Here is a 17,279-nt window from a genome sequence, read left to right as displayed (position 1 = left end):
CTAGTGAGAAGGGCTTTAAACTAGGTTCGACAGGGGATGGTGACCAAAGCCATCAGATAAGTCAAAAACAGAAGAGAGTAGGGTAGGAATTTGGGGGAGCATGGGCTGTTATAGCAGAAATAAGGGAGAGACAAGACAGAACTGGGAGGTGGGGAGGAAATCAAATCAGTATCTTAGATGACTGTATACTAATGTGAGAAGTACGAGGAATAAGCAGGAAGAATTCGAAATGCTAGGAAATAAACACAACTATGACATAGTTGGCATCACGGAGACTTGGTGGATAATACACATGAGTGGAATATTGGTATAGAAGGATACAGCTTGCTCAGGAAGGACAGGCAGAGAAAAGGGGAGGAGGTGTTGCCTTATATATTAAAAATGTATACACTTGGACTGAGGTTGAGATAGAAATAAGAGACAGACTTGTTGACAGTCTCTGGGTAAGGATAAAAGGGGTAAAAAAACCAAGGGTGATGTCATGGTTGGCATCTACTACAGACCAGCAAACCAGGAAAAGAGGTAGATGAGGCTTTTTTTAAACAACTAACAAAATCATCCAAAGCACAGGACTTGGTGGTGATGAGGGGCTTCAACTATCCAGACATCTGTTGGGAAAATAACACAGCAGGGCACAGATTATCCAACAATCTCTTGGAATGTATTAGAGACATTTTTTTTATTTCAGAATGTGGAGAAAGCTACCATGGGGAGGCTGCTCTAGATTTGATTTTGACAAATAGGGAAGAACTAGTTGAGAATTTGAAAGTGGAAGGCAGCTTGGATGAAAGTGATCATGAAATGGTATAGTTCATGATTCTAAGGAATGATAGGAGGGATAACATCACAATGAAGACAATGGATTTCAAGAAGGCAGATTTTAGCAAACTTGTAGTTGGTAGGTAAAATCCCATGGGAAGCAAGTCTAAGGGGAAAACAACTGAAGACAGTTGGCAGTTTTTCAAAGAGACATTATTAAGGGCACATAAGCAAACTATCCCACTGTGTAGGAAAGATAGGAAGTATGGCAGAAGACCACTCTGGCTTAACCAGGAGATCTTCAATGATTTAAAACTCAAAAAAGAGTCCTACAAAAAGTGGAAACTTGGTCAAATTACAAAGGATGAATATAAACAAATAACACAAATATGTAGGGACATAATTTGAAAGGCCAAGGCACAAAATGAGAACAAACTAGCTAGGGACATAAAAGGAAACAAGAAAACATTCTACAACTACATTAAAAGCAAGAGAAAGACCAAAGACAGAGTAGGCCCATTACTCAATGTGGGGCGGGGGGGAAGACAATAACAGAACATGTGGAAATGGAAGAGGCGCTTAATGACTTCTTTTGTTTTGGTTTTCATGAAGAAGGTTGGTGGCGATTGAATGTCCAACATAGTGAATGCCAGTGAAAATGAGGTAGGATCAGAGTCTAAAATAGGGAAAGAACAAGTCAAAAATTACTTGGACAAGTTAGATGTCTTCAAATCACCAGGGCCTAATTAAATGCATCCTAGAATACTCAAGGAGCTGACTGAGGAGATATCTGAGCCATTAGCAATTATCTTTGAAAAGTCATGGAAGACAGGAGACATTGCAGCAGACTGGGAAAGGGCAAATGTAGTGCCTATCTATAAAAAGAGAAATAAGGACAACCCAGGGAATTACAGACCAATCAGCTTAACTTCTGTACACAGAAAGAGAATGGAGCAAATAATTAAGCAATCAATTTGCAAACACCTAGAGGATAATAAGGTGATAAATAACAGTCAGCATGGATTTGTCAAGAACAAATCGTGTCAAACCAACCAAATAGCTTTCTTTGACAGGGTAACAAACCTTGTGCAAGGGGGAAAGTGGTAGATGTGGTATACATAAGGCTTTTGATACTGTCTCGCATGACCTTCTCATAAACAAACTAGGGAAATACAACCTAGATGGAGCTGCTATAAGGTGAGTGCATAACTAACTGGAAAATCATTCTCAGAGAGTAGTTATCACTAGTTCACAGTCATGCTGGAAGGGCATAACGAGTGGGGTCCCACAGGGATCGGTTCTGGGTCCAGTTCTAGTCAATATCTTCATCAATGACTTAGATCAGGGATCGTCAACCTTTGGCACAAGCAGCAAAGAGTCCTGTGGCACCTTATAGACTAACAGACGTATTGGGGCATGAGATTTCATGGGTATGCATGCATCTGACGAAGTGGGTATTCACCCATGAAAGCTCATGCTCCCATACATCTGTTAGTCTATAAGGTGCCACAGGACTCTTTGCTGCTTTTACAGATCCAGACTAACATGGCTACCCTTCTGATACTTGACAACTTTTGGCACGCGCCCATCAGGGAAATCTGCTGAAGGACCAGAACAGTTTGTTTACCTTCAGTGTCCAAAGGTTCAGCCAATCGCAGCTCGCACTGTCTGCGCCACTTCCTGCAGCCCCCATTGGCCTGGAATGGTGAACCGCGGCCAGTGGGAGCTGAGATCGGATGAACCTGTGGACGCTGCAATTAAGCAAACCATCCTGACCTGCCAGCAGATTTCCCTGATGAGCCATGTGCCAAAGGTAGCCAATTCCTGACTTAGATAATGGCATAGAGAGTACACTTATAAAGTTTGCAGATGATACCAAGATGGGAAGGGCTGCAAGTGCTTTGGAGGATAGGATTAAAATTCAAAATCATCTGGACAAACTGGAGAAATGGTCTGAAGTAAATCAGATGAAATTCAATAAGGACAAATGCAAAGTACTCTAACAATCAGTTGCACACTTACAAAATGGGAAATGACTACCTAGGAAGGAGTATTGTGGAAAGGGATCAGAGTAGATCACAAGCTAAACATGAGTCAACAGTGTAACGCTGTTGCCAAAAAAGCAAACATCATTCTGGGATGTACTAGCAGGAGTATTGTAAACAAGACATGAGAACTAATTCTTCTTCTCTACTCCGTGCTGATTAGGCCTCAGCTGGAGTATTGTGTCCAGTTCTGGGCGCCACATTTCAGAAAAGATGTGGACAAATTGAAGCAAGTCCAGAGAAGAGCAACAAAAATGATTAAAGATCTAGAAAACATGACCTATGAGGGAAGATTGAAAAAACTGGGTTTGTTTAGTCTGGAGAAGAGAAGACTGAGAGGGGACATGATAACAGTTTTCAAGTACATAAATGGTTGTTACAAGGAGGAGGGAAAAAATTGTTCTTCTTAACCTCTGAGGATAGGACAAGAAGCAGTGGGCTTAAGTTACAGCAAAGGTGGTTTAGGTTGGACATTAGAAAAACTTCCTAGTCAGAGTGGTTAGGCACTGGAATAAATTGCTTAGGGAGGTTGTGGAATCTCCATCACTGGGGATTTTTAAGAGCAGGTTGGACAAACACCTGTCAGGGATGGCCTAGATAATACTTAGTCCTGCCTTGAGTGCAGTAGACTGGACTAGATGACCTCTCGAGGTCCCATCTAGTTCTATGATTCTATGATTTTTAAACACTTGTGCACTTTTAAGTACTTGCAATTTGTAGGTCATGTAAGATGAAAGGGAGGTCTTGTGACTAAAGGTACTGACTTGGGACTCAGGCAATCAGGGTTCATTTCCTGGCTCTGTTACAGCATTTCTGTGTGACCTTAAGCATTGTTCAAGTGCTTTAGTGGGACCATTCATGTTCACTGGAGCCCTTCTGCCTCAGTCAGTCATTTAAATCATGGTATAGTAATACTTTCTCATCATTTAGGGGGTTGTGAGGCTAAATCTATTAAAGCTCAAAGTGCTCACATACTATAAACACGGGGGTCATACAGTCATGGATGACAGTGAGCTGGCTGAAGCTCAACCCATATGAGACTGAGGTGATGGTGGAGGAGTAGGGCAAGCGGCCCGAGGAAGTGATGGTGGTAATATCAGCCCCTTTGATTGAGTGTGTGTTTGCCATCAGTTATTAGGTTTCAAACGTAGGGGTCATCTAGACTGCTCACTAGTCTCCAGTGGAATTTAAGGTGTTGGTTATGACCTATATAGCCCTAAAGGGCCTAGGATTGCCTTATGTGAGGGATTGCCTCTTTTCCTGTGCCATACTGCCACAGCTACAGTCAGCAGGAATGATCAAGATGGATCCTCCTCGTTATAAAAGAGAGGAAGTGGCTGGCAGGGCATTGTGTGTGAGAGCTCGGAAACCCTGGAATTTGTTCCTCCCCCCCCCTCCGAAATAGCCCAAATGTGGTGACCTTGCAGGCATGCTCCAAAAAGAAACTTGAGATGGGTTCTGGAGAGTGCTGAAGGTATGTATACCATATTGATGAACAGGTGTAAAGGAGCTTCTGTAGTTGGCTGGCTGGCTGAAGTCCTGTTGAATTGATTGTTTTAATTCTGTTGAGTTTTAATTCTGTTGAGATTTAAGTATGATATTAATATAGTGTTAATGTCCTGTGGGTCTTGAATAGGCATCTTTAGAGTTATTATTTAAATCTAAATAAATAAAAGTCCATAGATAATCACCTAGCAACATTAACTAGGTTTTTTAAACAAAGTTTTGGGATCATTTTGATAGTTTCTGAATTCCCCAGGGCTGTTTTTGTCAGTGTCTATTACATAGGTAAATGAAGATAAAGTTATTTGATATGTTATGAATAGGGAGTCATCCTATCTTTAAATTAAAGGGATGAGCTGAGCTGATCAAACTAATAATGGCTATAAAACAAAATCCACATTCCTCTAGCTATTTGGAAATTGTAGAAAGAATCTGTCACTGAAAATGCACTGTCTACAAGGAAAATATCACCCCAGCATTTTTAAAGGGTCATGAAAAGCTCTCAAAGAGAATGCATTTTATATAAGCACCAACTCTGGTATCTTTGTTTTGGCCACTGAAATAAATCACTGATGGGGGGTGCTATTGTGGAATATATTCTCTATTGGCTTTTTTCTTTTCTCAATCAGTTTTCAGTGATGGAGAATTGTGTCTAGTTTTTCAATAGAAAATCCTTAAACATTTTATTATTTCTGTCCTTGAAAATTGCATCTTGCACAAGCCAATGTCAAAATCTATCTAATCTATCTGCATTTTTAAAGTGCTTATCACTCTTGTACTGTATAAAGATTAAAAAGCAACAGTAAGGCTGCTGCGGATAGTCAGTCAAATCTATTTATGTTTTGAGCGTTGTGATATAATGGGGTTTCACTGGGCTGGTAAAGGGACATTAGAAAGCCTAGACACTACACAAAACTTTCCAATAATTATTTTGAAGGCTCCATTTGAAAAGAAGTATTTAGTTTATTCAGTGTCTTCAGAACAAATTCAATATGACTTAAACCTAGAAATAAGAAGACATCAAAACATAGTTGTTTTATGCTGGGGACTCAAACTGAGACTAAAAAACAGAGCTCATGTTTTTGAAAGTTTAGGCCACAGTGTCCAAGACTTCTCTCACTAAAGTAAGTGGCAAAAAACTCCCACTGAAATCAGTTGGAACAGGATTGAACCTAAAACTATCCAAAGGAAATTAAATTAATGACTTGGTTTAATTGTAATTTATTTTCTTCATTTTTGGTCCAGCACACAAGTTTTCAAGATATATGTATGTGGAAATCTCAAAGGGGGAACAATAACAAGCCATTTTGAGCTACAGAATGAGACAAACACTAGGCAAAGTCAACATTTCGGATCATGAGAATTTTTAACGATCTAGCTCACAAATGATTAAAGCAAATTCTTAAGGCTTTGCAAAAATATTCTCCCATGTCTTCACAATAAATCTGACAATTTCCAGACTAATTAAATTTTCCAAACCAAAGTGGAGGGCAGCCTAGTAGCAACCTTGATAATAGGAAGCAACCACCTCTGTAAAATTCATCCCACTGTATTTCCCTAATAGAAGTCAACAGATGAGCTTTCCATTATAGTCTGAAGGTCAACAAATTAGGTATTCAAGAGACCAACACTGAAAGCAGATTCTAATGCCAAGGGCCTTGAATCAAGAATGTCCTGCATCTAGTCCCCCAAAGTTCCAGTCCAAGATACAGACGTAGCTCAGCTGATTTTAAGTGCTGCAAACGACCAGAAACAGAGAGGTGGACTGTGATTCAGCCAGGGCTCAGGACCCAAATTAGGTATGGCTTTACACATGAAATCAAAGCCAGTGACATATCTGGAGAAGTAGTATTGTGTTTTACATTGTCTAGCAGAGATAAACAACAAAAAGCATTCTGCATAAGCCCAATTAATGGCTGTCTGTATTTTGCAGTATGTATATATATGCCTGTTAAATAGAAAGAGGAAGAGGAAGTGAATTAGGCCTATTTTTAGTGTTAAAGCAGAATTTGTTCATAATGAAATAAACAGAATAGTTGCAACAGACAACACAGGAAAGCAATACATTTATTTCACTTATACATCAGAATGCTGTGTGCATAAACATTTCTTGAAGCTTTGATTGCATTTTGTCATTCATTCGGTCCACTGAACTTGTCACACACTTCTTATTTAACCAGTGTCCTTCATGTTTCCAATATTTTAATATCTATGCTAGCTCTCTCAAGGATACAGTAGCTGGAGGACTCGATTGAGGATTCAGATAAAATATCTGACATCATAGTAGAACAAGGTCACCTTTGTATTCTTGTGACCAGAGCCTTGGTTTACCCTCATTGACCCTGCATGCACTTATATTCTGTGTTAAATCAAGCAAGGGTAGGGGAAGGCGAGTTGTTTATGTAAAAAAGTCTAAGTTGATTCATGTTAAACCATGTACACTTGTTACAAAATAGGCAATCAACTTTCACTTCTCTGATTTTTGCTTCTCACTTAGTTTATGGCGTCTTTGGCTTTTGTTGCTTGTTCGCTTTTGTTCACTCGGAGAAAGCCTAATTCTATATTTTTTACAGAAATTAGGGAAGCCAGGGTAGGCTTCTCCGTTAGTGTACAATATATAGCATTCAGAGAATTAAAAAAAAATTAATAATTAGTCCTCAGCATGATGATGATAATCTGTGACAAGCAATCAGAAATCCTTGAAAACTTTAACAGTTCCACAGGAAACGTTCTGAGTCTTTCAAGGAATAATAGATAGTGTTACTCATTTTTTCATGAAGCTGAAAAGGTGGGGGGAAGACCCAAATGCTATTTTGAAATTTGCTGAAAATAGATGTTTTGTCTATGTATTTCAGGAAGAAACTTTTGACCTGTTCAGATTGGGTGCAGCCTATTGAGCCTCATCCAGTGCCCACTGAAATCAATGGAGGTCCTTTCATTAACTTTAGTGAGATCGGAAAGGTCCAATAGAATATGCAGTTGCATGTATGGAACTGTAGTATAAAATAATCTTTTTATTCTATTATTTTTTAAAGCTCTGTATGGATATAGATGGGGTCATCCCTCAGTTCTTCCAATCTCCATTCTCTCCTCAAACTAAGCAGTGCAAAGTGCAAAATGTTTCTGGAAAAGAATTGGAGCATATAACAATTTTCAACTGTGAAATCATCCAACAAATTTTGGAAAGGGCAATAAATAGTTCTGGGACAAACTGCTGGGTTTTATGTTATAGCTCTTCATCAAAAAAGAATTGCTCAGAAACTTCATCTTAGAAGCAGAGCTTTTATTCTCTTGTAGGGTTATGATTCTTGAAAACTTTTACATCATTTAAATTCCCTTTCACAACCTCCCAAACCTTTAACTTCTTGTCTGGGTATTCAGTACACACCAAGAGCTATGGTCCCCTCATTGCTATAGTGAGATTCACTGTTTCCTGCAAAATATGCAGTCTTAGGGGCTTGGTCCCACATAAGTTTCCCCTTACTATGAATATAACTAGAAAGTAAGATCATTGTAGATACTATAGGGATCAGAAACAATGCAGAAAACTGAGTAGCCAAAAGGGCTTTTATCTTATAGCAACAGCTCACCTTCTGGATCAAATTACTTAGGAGGGGCAAAAAAGCTATTTATATGTAGCACTCAAGGGGCTGCAAAATCTCCCCCAAACTTTATTTCCCCTCTCTAATTTAAATAGTTCAGGTTCCAAAGGTAGAAAAATCAAGGGTTCTTGATTGCTGACAAACTATACAAAACTATTCATAGAGCTTCTTAGTTGTAGTTACAAGCAGCTAGATTTTTAGCATAACTCACAGGCCCAAAGTTACATGAAATGTTTATGATAGCATGACAATAATGGAGGAAGATGTGGTGGATGGAGGTAGGTGAATTAATAACTGCTTAGATAATGGATGGAGGAAACGGAATATTAAAAAAACATAATGGATGAATTTTCAAAACTTGGCCTTTATTTGGGCACACTACATTTCATTCCCAGTTTGTGAGTAATATCATAAAAATAAAGAGGAGGATTGGTCTAGAAAGGAAGAATGATCTTATTGTTTAAACCAGGACTCACATGCCATGATTTTCAAAACTGATTACTGATATTTCAAAATTCTGTTTTTGTGAAATCAACTTGAAACAACTTAAAGGAGCTTTTTTTTTTCAGAAAATGTTGGGCATCTATGCTCTGACTCTGAGTTGCTCTGCATTCATTTTGCACATGTGCAAATGACATCATAAGGCGGAGGAAAATGAAGCATCAGGCCTTATGTGAGCAAGACAGTAAACAAAAACTGAACATACAAAGTTGCACACACAGAAATGGAGACTGGAATAAAAACCTTTTGAAAATGTGGCAGTTGGAGTTTAAGTTTCCATCTATTTATATTGGAAGCACAGACCAGAACAGAGACACTCTTATTTTATGTTTGTACATCTCCCAGCACCTTGGACTCCTGATTCTAACTGTGGCCCTTGGGTGTTGCTGTGGTATAAATAATAAATAACATCTTGTGCTACTGAGTAACATTTTGAAGATAAACCAATTCAAACTATCTGTAGTTTTCTTAATTGTTGAGGCTGGAGGCTTTCATTTGGTAGTTATAAATTAACGCAGAATTAACAAAGCAGCAATGGAAGCATTCTTTCACAGATACTTCAAAACCTAGTGGTACTGTAAAATTTTATTCTTGGAATGTGTTACATTTGTTTCTTAATTAAAATTTAAAATTTTTAGGTACCACTAAAAATGCAAAACATTTTTCTTCCCTTAATGATTCTTTCTAACCTGTGAATAAATGAATATCCAAATACCTGAAGAAAAATGTGCTTTTACAAAGGTATTTAAAGAAAGTGCTAGATGTGCCAACAGAGATACAGAACAATATCTGATCACTGACAATAATCAGTTGGCTCAGCCTAGAGAAATGAAGAAAACAAAACCTTAAATATTTAGAACTTATAAATCTTCCAAGTCTATGGGTCTAGTCCACTTCCCATTGAAGCCAAAGGAAAAATTGCATTGACTTAAACTGGAGCAGGAGCAGACTTTTTGTTAATAACATCAACAATGATGTCAAGAAAAGGTTTAATATTTTTACAGAGAAATATATCAGAGCTCAATCAGTGTTACAAACTACATAAATATGCACCCAAACTATTTGATAGCCAGCATAATTAATTCTATTTTACAATTTGAAGACTTTTCCTTTAAACTCAAATTTCCAGCTTTGGAGGAATTTCTGAAAACTCCTGTAATGTTTCGTACATATTGCATAACATGTTTTGAAAGATGTCCCAACAACAAAGATATTACTAAACTACAGTGACAAACATTAGAAATGAAGCCAAAAAGAATTTTAAGAACATCTACACCCTCATTTTAATTTATTTTCCATTGTAAATAATCCCATACCTTACACAATTAGTTCCTCCCGTAATCAAACTGCAAAGCACTTTGCTACTACTTAAAATTAATGACTAATGGTCCACAAAGCCAACAAGGAAGTAAATTTATGCCAGCTAAGTAACAGGCTGAACCACTCTCAGCCAGTTACATCCAGATAAATTAGGCATGTCATGTGATACGATGTCAAAGCTAACGTATAATTTTCCTACTTCCATTCAGGTGGTATGCATGTGACAAATACAACTTGAAGTTTCCAACAACAGATGTTGTTATAGCAACTGAATAGGGCACTCAAAGATACTGTGTGAAAGTCACAGATGACAAAAGTTATAAGGAGATTGTTTCACCGAACTTTAACTCTTGCATCTATTGGAGTTTAGTAAAATGATTTCTATTACAGTTTCTGAAACTGCCAGGGAACATTAAAACTCCTACTGTAAAGTAAATATAATAAATGAAAATTTTCAGTCAGTGGGAAGGTGTCAGAAAAGGAGGCTAGCACTTTAATACAGGTTTTCAAAAAAAAAGGTTTGGACTAGAATGGAATATAGACCTCATTCTTATCTCATATTATTGTAATTCCATTGTCCTCAGTGGAGTTCCTCCTGTTTTACAGTGATATGAGTGATTGGAATCTGACCCTCCATGTACAAAGATTTTAGGATTTGTGGGAGGGAGGCAAAGGTGCATGTGTCCTGAAATGTCCATGAAGCAAAGATATTTTCATGTCTGGAGCTGTGTTCCTTCTAATTTTTCCCACACGCATGTGGAATGAAGTTTGTCATGTGCACCAATATGCAAGTGATGTTTGACATATCACTTTCATATTTGGTTCACATAACAAAATTCATCTGGGGTGGGAGCAGGGCTGAGGGGTTCGGAGTGTGGGAGGGTGCAGGGGTATGCAGGCTCTGAGGTGGGGCTGGGGATGAGGGGCTTGGGGTGCACGAGGGTGCTCCGGGGCTACAGCAGGGAGAGAGGACTCCCCAAGCTCTATCTCCTGGCAGCAGCACCTGGGCTGGGGGGGAGGTGTGCCTCTCTCCATTCTGGCAGCTCCAGGGCTGGGGCTGCAGGATAGGTACCCCTTCCCTGGTCACAGCATGTTGGGGGTTGGGCTGGGGCCAGGGAAGGAGTGCCCCTTCTCCAGCCATGGCAGGTTCCCTGAGCGCCTGCGCAGTGCTAAATAGGCTACTGTGCAGCCACACAGCTTACAGGGAACTTAGGTCTGGAGCCATATATGTGTTTAAATAAATACAGTGATTTTAGTTATGAATGTGAAGGAGCATGTGCTCGCGGGAGAGGGAGAAATGAAGAAAATAATAAAGGAATGTTGGAAGGCATAGAAGTTTAACATGCTGAACTCAGCAAAGAAATTCTGGGAGAACAGAAAGAGTTAAAAACAATAAGAACCTTAGAAAGTAATATGAAAAAAATTAACAAAATATTTTTGTTACAAAAATGAAAATGGATGCTCAGAGCTTTAGATTCTTCAAGCTGCTGAGCATTCCTATGACACAATGAGTGGCCTCAACTTCATCTGTCAGAGATGTTGGCATCCTTTTATCTCTGAGAGACAGTGGAAATTGCAGCCTATGATGTAGATGGTTTGCAATGTCTCATGTGACTAAATAGTCCAATCTGAGATTTGCATGACCTTTGGCAGTTGTAAATGTATGTATCATAAAACCCTCTCAAGAGGTGCACAATTACTTTTGTCGTATCATATACTCCACTCTCACACTTTTAACCCCATTGTAGTTCATGGAGTTACACCACTGTAAAATTGGTGTGAGAGCAGAATCAGGGCCCATGTGTTTAATGCCTGCAATAAGGCATGCTGGCTGCTTAAGACAAGCTCCTAGCCCAGGAAAGCTCTATTCCCAGTTCAACTCAGAACAAAGACATTCTAGAGCTTGTAGTTTCCAAAGGGACCCTGAAAAGTGTAGGCAATAGCCAGGAATTCTGGGGAAAAAAGAGATAGGAATATAATTAAACTCTGTGCCCAGATAAGTAAGGAGAGACCAGGGAGGGAGTAAGGCCTCATGTAGACATCTCTGCTAAGAGTGACGGAGGCTCTGTCTCTCTCTAGTACCATGACCTGGAAAGAGGGCCTAAAAAGACAGCCATGTGGCTGGGTAAAATACACTGAGAGGGAAGGATTTTATTTTGGCTTGAAAGCCTGAAAAGGCTAATTCCGAGAGGAGAATTAAAGGATTGTAGCAGAGTCAAAGGAATTAGCTCTAGGGGAAGAGAAGTTGAGGAGAGGTGGTGGTCTCACCACTGTAGTTTGTGCTTGTGAGCTCCTTTCTGATTCTGAGAGCCACCAGGGGATGTTGGTGTGGTATTTTGGATGGGTGGAAAATTTCAGTGAGGGATGTGACCCAGAGAGAGAGAGAGAGATAATGAGTGGATGAGATGCAGTTATCCCTGGAGAAGGAGGAAAACTGATAGGCTTTTGATGGGGGGCTGTTGCCCAGAGATAAGACAGGGTAAAAGTTTTAGATTTTTGTTACCCTGGAAGAGGAAACTCTTGGTGTAGCTGAAAAACTAAATTAGCCTACTAAGAGTGGGAAACTGAGGCATACCTATTTTTTTTATCATGGAAGGGTTGCAATGCCTTTCACGGATTTCTTTTTCTTTCTTTAACCTTAGTCCTCCTACAGGGAACGTACCAAGCTGACACTCCATATTGTAGGTTGCACTGCAAATTAACCCTTCTCTTTAGTTCCAATTTTGTGAATTGACTGATGGGACCATAGTAGAAAGAGAGAGCCTGAGGCAAGGGGCCTGGTGTAACCAAGCCCTGCTGACATAAAGCAAAGTTAGCAAAAGTCAGGCCAAGTCAGGCCCTACCCTGTTACAAAGCAGATTCCTGCTTGCAGGATCACTGTCCAATACATGAACTTGGCAAGAAAAGGGCTGGTGTTGCAAAAACACACACACGTTCCTAAGAAGTACTAAGCACAGGATACTCGCGCACACACATTCCAGAAAAATTTACCAAATCACACTCCCCAAAGATAAGGAGAACAGACTGACCCCTCCTAAAGACAAGGTCAGGATGACAGTGTGATGGATAGAGATGTTTTGATGAAACCAACATGTACAAGGTAATGGGTGGTACAAACCATGTTAGGCGGCAGTAATTAACTATGTCAGCAGGGCAATATGTAACTTGTATATAAACATAAAGTGGTGTCTGAGAGGGAGTGTCTTTGGCCAGCCTTAGGGGGCAGTGGTTGATCCACTGACTGAGCTGTGTCCCTTGTCATGAGCATACATGTGCTAGTGTAACTGCAGACACTGATCCGGGGAGCTAGGACCATGCTTCGTCAGCAATAAACCTGGCCTGGTGCCTTCACTGAAAACCAAGTCTGTCAATTTATTGGGCAGGCTGATCGAGGTCTGCTGTACCCATCATCTGCACAGAGCTGGAATGGCACACTGTGAAAATACACACACACAGCCAAACATCTGACCACAGGGACAGTTGTGATGACATAGGAAACTTCATCTCTCCCCTTGAGACTGTACTTTGTGACATCTATGATACTCACAGCAAAGAGGGCTTTGCCTCTGTAATTTCCTCTCAAACCCATGCATTCCACTATGCAATACAGACCACTGTGACTGCTAGCAAAGTCCAGCATTCCAACTGACCAGTTTGATTGCCCAGTGATAGCACTATGTTCCTCAGTTTATATCCACTTCTTGAATTGCTGTAACTTTTATTACGAAGCTAATTACATTTTCCTACATTAACGTCTCAGACTGACTGCTTTTTCAGCCTGCTTAACCAGCTGAGCCTAAAGTTATGTACACTGCTTGCCATTTTCATCACATGCTGCTATTGCACAAGTAGTTCATCCAGACTATGAAGCCAGATGTTAGCATGCTGCTGATTTAAATCACCCATGCCAAGTTAGAAATTAATAACATGAGATCTTTGTGGACAAATATACTACTTACAAAAAAACAAAATATAATGCATTTCACTTGAGAGGTAAACCACATCCTACAAGGCTTTTTTCATATTCTGCAACTCTTCATCAAGGATCAGAGGTGAGATATTAAGTAATATAATGTTAAACACTATGAGAATTTAGTTATGCTAACAGACATAATATACAGCATTTGATCAACTGATTGTTTGTTACAAATGAATTTCACAATAATATCTGGGCTATTTATTTTACTCATTGCAGAAATTCCTTATCAAGAAAGCTACATTTATGTTTTATTATTAGTCCCATATTTAAAAAAATCTAAATTAAACTGGAATTAAGATTAAGGTTGAGTATATATCAGTTATTTCATGGTAAAAACATTTAAGAGATAATGTAATTATCCCTAAAACAGGTTTTACAACTCCAGGAAATTCAAAGTTGAAGATAAGCTTAAAAGAAATTCAAATCTATTAAGATAAGGAAATGCACGTAAGGCACCCAGACATCTTTAACTCCATCCTGTATAGATGCTATGAAATGACAGTACAATTATTATTAGTGCATAATCGTGTTTGTAGTCCCAGAGTTGATTAAAATAATTTGTAAAGACTCTTTTAAAAAAAAAAAAATTCCTCCTTATTTTGTCACTACATGTATTTGTATCAGGCTGGTGTGCAGCTGCATAACAATAAAAATTGTTTGTCCATGAGACCATATTTACCCTTAAAATTCAAAAAGACATCAGTTTGTCCTCATCCAACAGATCTTTCAAGACACCTACTTTCAGGGATGAATATTAAGGCTCTCTAGGAATTTGGATGTATCCACGCTGCTCCACACTTCTCAGATGAGATATTTCCACCTCTCTACCAGTTTAGACAAGATATCTAAACTTAAACAGTCCAATCCCAAGTAGCCAAGCCTATCATGAACATATCGGTCCTCGTTCTCTTAGACTGAGTCAGTACTGGCCTCATCAAGTTTCTCTCTGCCCAGCCAGCATCAGAAAGTTTTAGAAAACTGACTTGTGGCTGTGGTAATTCTTGCCTCGCACTTTAATGGTATGTGCCCTTCCCCATGCTGTAATAATCAGCTGTCATCTTCATTTTGGCCTTTTCTCAGCCCTCCCTTCCTACAATATGTCATAGCATCACTGACACACACCAGGACAGCATATATCCTTTCTAATTCCCACTCCCCCAGCCCCCAACACGTTCCCTTTGGTAATGTAACATGACATTGTGACAGGACATGAGGGCCATTAGGGGACCTCATGACTCCATAGTAACTCTTCTGTTCTGGCTTGCCTAGTTCCTCCTCTGGATTCTCCCCTCATGCTTCTTGCCCTCAGGTTACAATATGATCTAACATTGTATACGCATCTTCTTAAGAACATAAGAACAGCCATGCTGCGTCAGACCAATAGTCTATCTAGCTCAGTATCCTGTCTTCCAACAGTGGCCAATGCCAGGTGCTTCAGAGGGAATGAACAGAAGATGTAATCATCAAGCGATTCATCCCCAGTCAACCATTCCCAACTTCTGGCAAGCTTCTTCTCCACTGAGTTTTAATTTTGGTCTCTTGGAAGCACAAGACCAGCCAGCAGCAATCGTTCATGAGAAGTACTTCCTACTGTTGCTTCTCTGTTATGCTGTGACTCACTACTTGTTGCTGTGTCCCACTGATCCTTATGCTCCAAATGCTGGCCTGAATTCTAATGGTGCATGTTCTGTCCTCCCTGCCTGCTTTGCCCAGTAAAGGCAAACATTAAATCAAATATGAAAACTAAACTCAGAAATGTGGGCTGAATGCTCTCAGTATGCAGGCAGTAACATGAACTGTTTACAATTATTATTATTATTGTGTGAACGCCTCTTATCCAGAATACATCATTCTCTGACTTTGCAAATACCTGTGGTTTTGTGGCAACCCAAGGCACTGTTGATGTCACTGAATGATGCATTCTTGAATATTTTAACAAAACTAGAAGTCTCAGAAAGAAAGAAATTAGCAACAAAACTAGAATACTAACTGATTCAGAGCTGCATTCATGTATTCCTGTTAAATTCTGTTAAAAAGCTTAAAGGGATGCATTAAGTATGTTAGTATTGTTCCTATTATAACATTTCCTGGGTCAAGTCTTAACGGAAGGATATTTGCCTACATTTTTTACTCTACACTGATAAGTCTGCACTTTCCCCAACAGTTGTAAGTTTGTAGTTTTCCCACTGAAATTATCATGGTTTTGGCAAAGGTGCCATTTAACATAATCAATTTTGTGTAAATTTGAAATATGGGGTACCCTTGCTTGTTTGGAATGACCCAAAGGAGAAGCATTGGGTTATTATAAATCATTCTAGGATGGGTAGGACTTAGGCTAGGATCTAGCCAGCAGAAAGAAGTGTATGATCCAGAGTTAAAGGGAAGAGCAAATAAAGGCATTATAAGGATTTTGAAGCAGGCACTGTGTCCAGAACAGCATATGGACCTACTGTGTAGCAATGTGGCAGGGAAGGATCCTCAGTGTGACAGTCAGAAGATGGCTAGCACACCAGAGACTGAAGAAAACTAGGCCTGTGAGACCGAAGGCCTAGGACTCTATCTCCTCACAGAGAGGTGCACATAATAAAGCTACTTGGATCTTAGACCCAGGGAACTCTGAGAGGTTAGCTTGTCTTCTTTATTTGTATGTCCCCTAGTCTACATCTACACTACAAACCACTGGTAGAAGCATGGAGTGTATATGTAGCTACACTCTGTAGTGAAAAGCAGGCTGGGCCCATCTTATTGTGGGTAGCTACACATATCAGTGAAAGACCCTGACAGAAGGGTGGTAGCGAGGAACGGTTTCAACAGCTTCCTGCTGCCACAGCCTTTCACTGCAGCAAGAAAAGGCTCTGGCTCAGCCCTTCCCTGCTTCCTCCCTCTTGCTAGAGCCTTTTTCCCACTGCCTTTTCCCCAATTTTGGTTTTCCCTGCTGTGAGGAAAGGCTCCAGCAATGGGGGCTGACAGAGCCTTTTCCCACAGCTGGAGTCTTTTACTGTGGCAGGGAAGGGCTCCAGCAGCAGAAAGCTGCTTTCCCCACTGCTTCCTTGCTGCTAAAGGGGAAATGTGCCAGCAGCAGGAAGCTGCTGGGGTCTTTCCTCCCTGCCAGAACCTTTTCCTGTGGTGGGGTAAGCTCCAGCAGCAGGGAACTGATGGAGCCTTTCCTTGCTATTGACTCTCCCCCAGAGTGTACATGTGAGTACATACCCACACCCTTCAGGCATGTCTTTACTCTATTTGTCTCCTAAGTCATATCTTACTGGCTACACTGCTAATTATACCCATGCTGGGGGGCTATGTGGGTATGTCAGTGTAGACATACATACTGTGGTGTAGTTTGGATATTATCCACTTTCCTTTTTCAACTAATGTGTGAGAATCCTACCTAATAAGTTTGCTTCCTTTCTTTCCTGTCAACTGCAGTAAAGATTCCTCTTTTACTTTACAGTAGAACTCCACCAACGGACAGAGTCTGCGGAGCCCAGTGCTTGGCATGCCCGTAGTGCTTGTCACCAGCCTGTGGTGCACAGAGCACCCTAACAAATAACTAGAAGCAATTGTGTACCA

The 17,279-nt window shown here is 40.0% G+C and overlaps 1 protein-coding gene across 4 annotated transcripts in view; it reads right to left on the bottom strand.

Annotated features, from left to right (window-relative positions):
- The window catches only part of SLC16A7 (solute carrier family 16 member 7), a 627,896-nt gene that overhangs the window by 577,929 nt on the left and 32,688 nt on the right, over nt 1-17,279 (bottom strand). The window contains exon 1 of one of the 4 annotated variants that reach the window (XM_050923842.1): nt 9,727-9,785. The exons of the other annotated variants lie outside the window; for them this stretch is intronic. The gene's annotated coding sequence lies outside the window, so the exon portion shown is untranslated. Of the gene's footprint in view, nt 1-9,726; nt 9,786-17,279 lie in introns of those variants that run through there. 4 annotated transcript variants of the gene reach the window in all.

This window comes from Gopherus flavomarginatus, chromosome 1, assembly GCF_025201925.1.
Source record: "Gopherus flavomarginatus isolate rGopFla2 chromosome 1, rGopFla2.mat.asm, whole genome shotgun sequence".
Classification (NCBI taxonomy): domain Eukaryota; kingdom Metazoa; phylum Chordata; order Testudines; family Testudinidae; genus Gopherus; species Gopherus flavomarginatus.
Note: the sequence above shows the minus strand (reverse complement) of the source record. Positions and strands in the feature narration are given on the sequence as shown.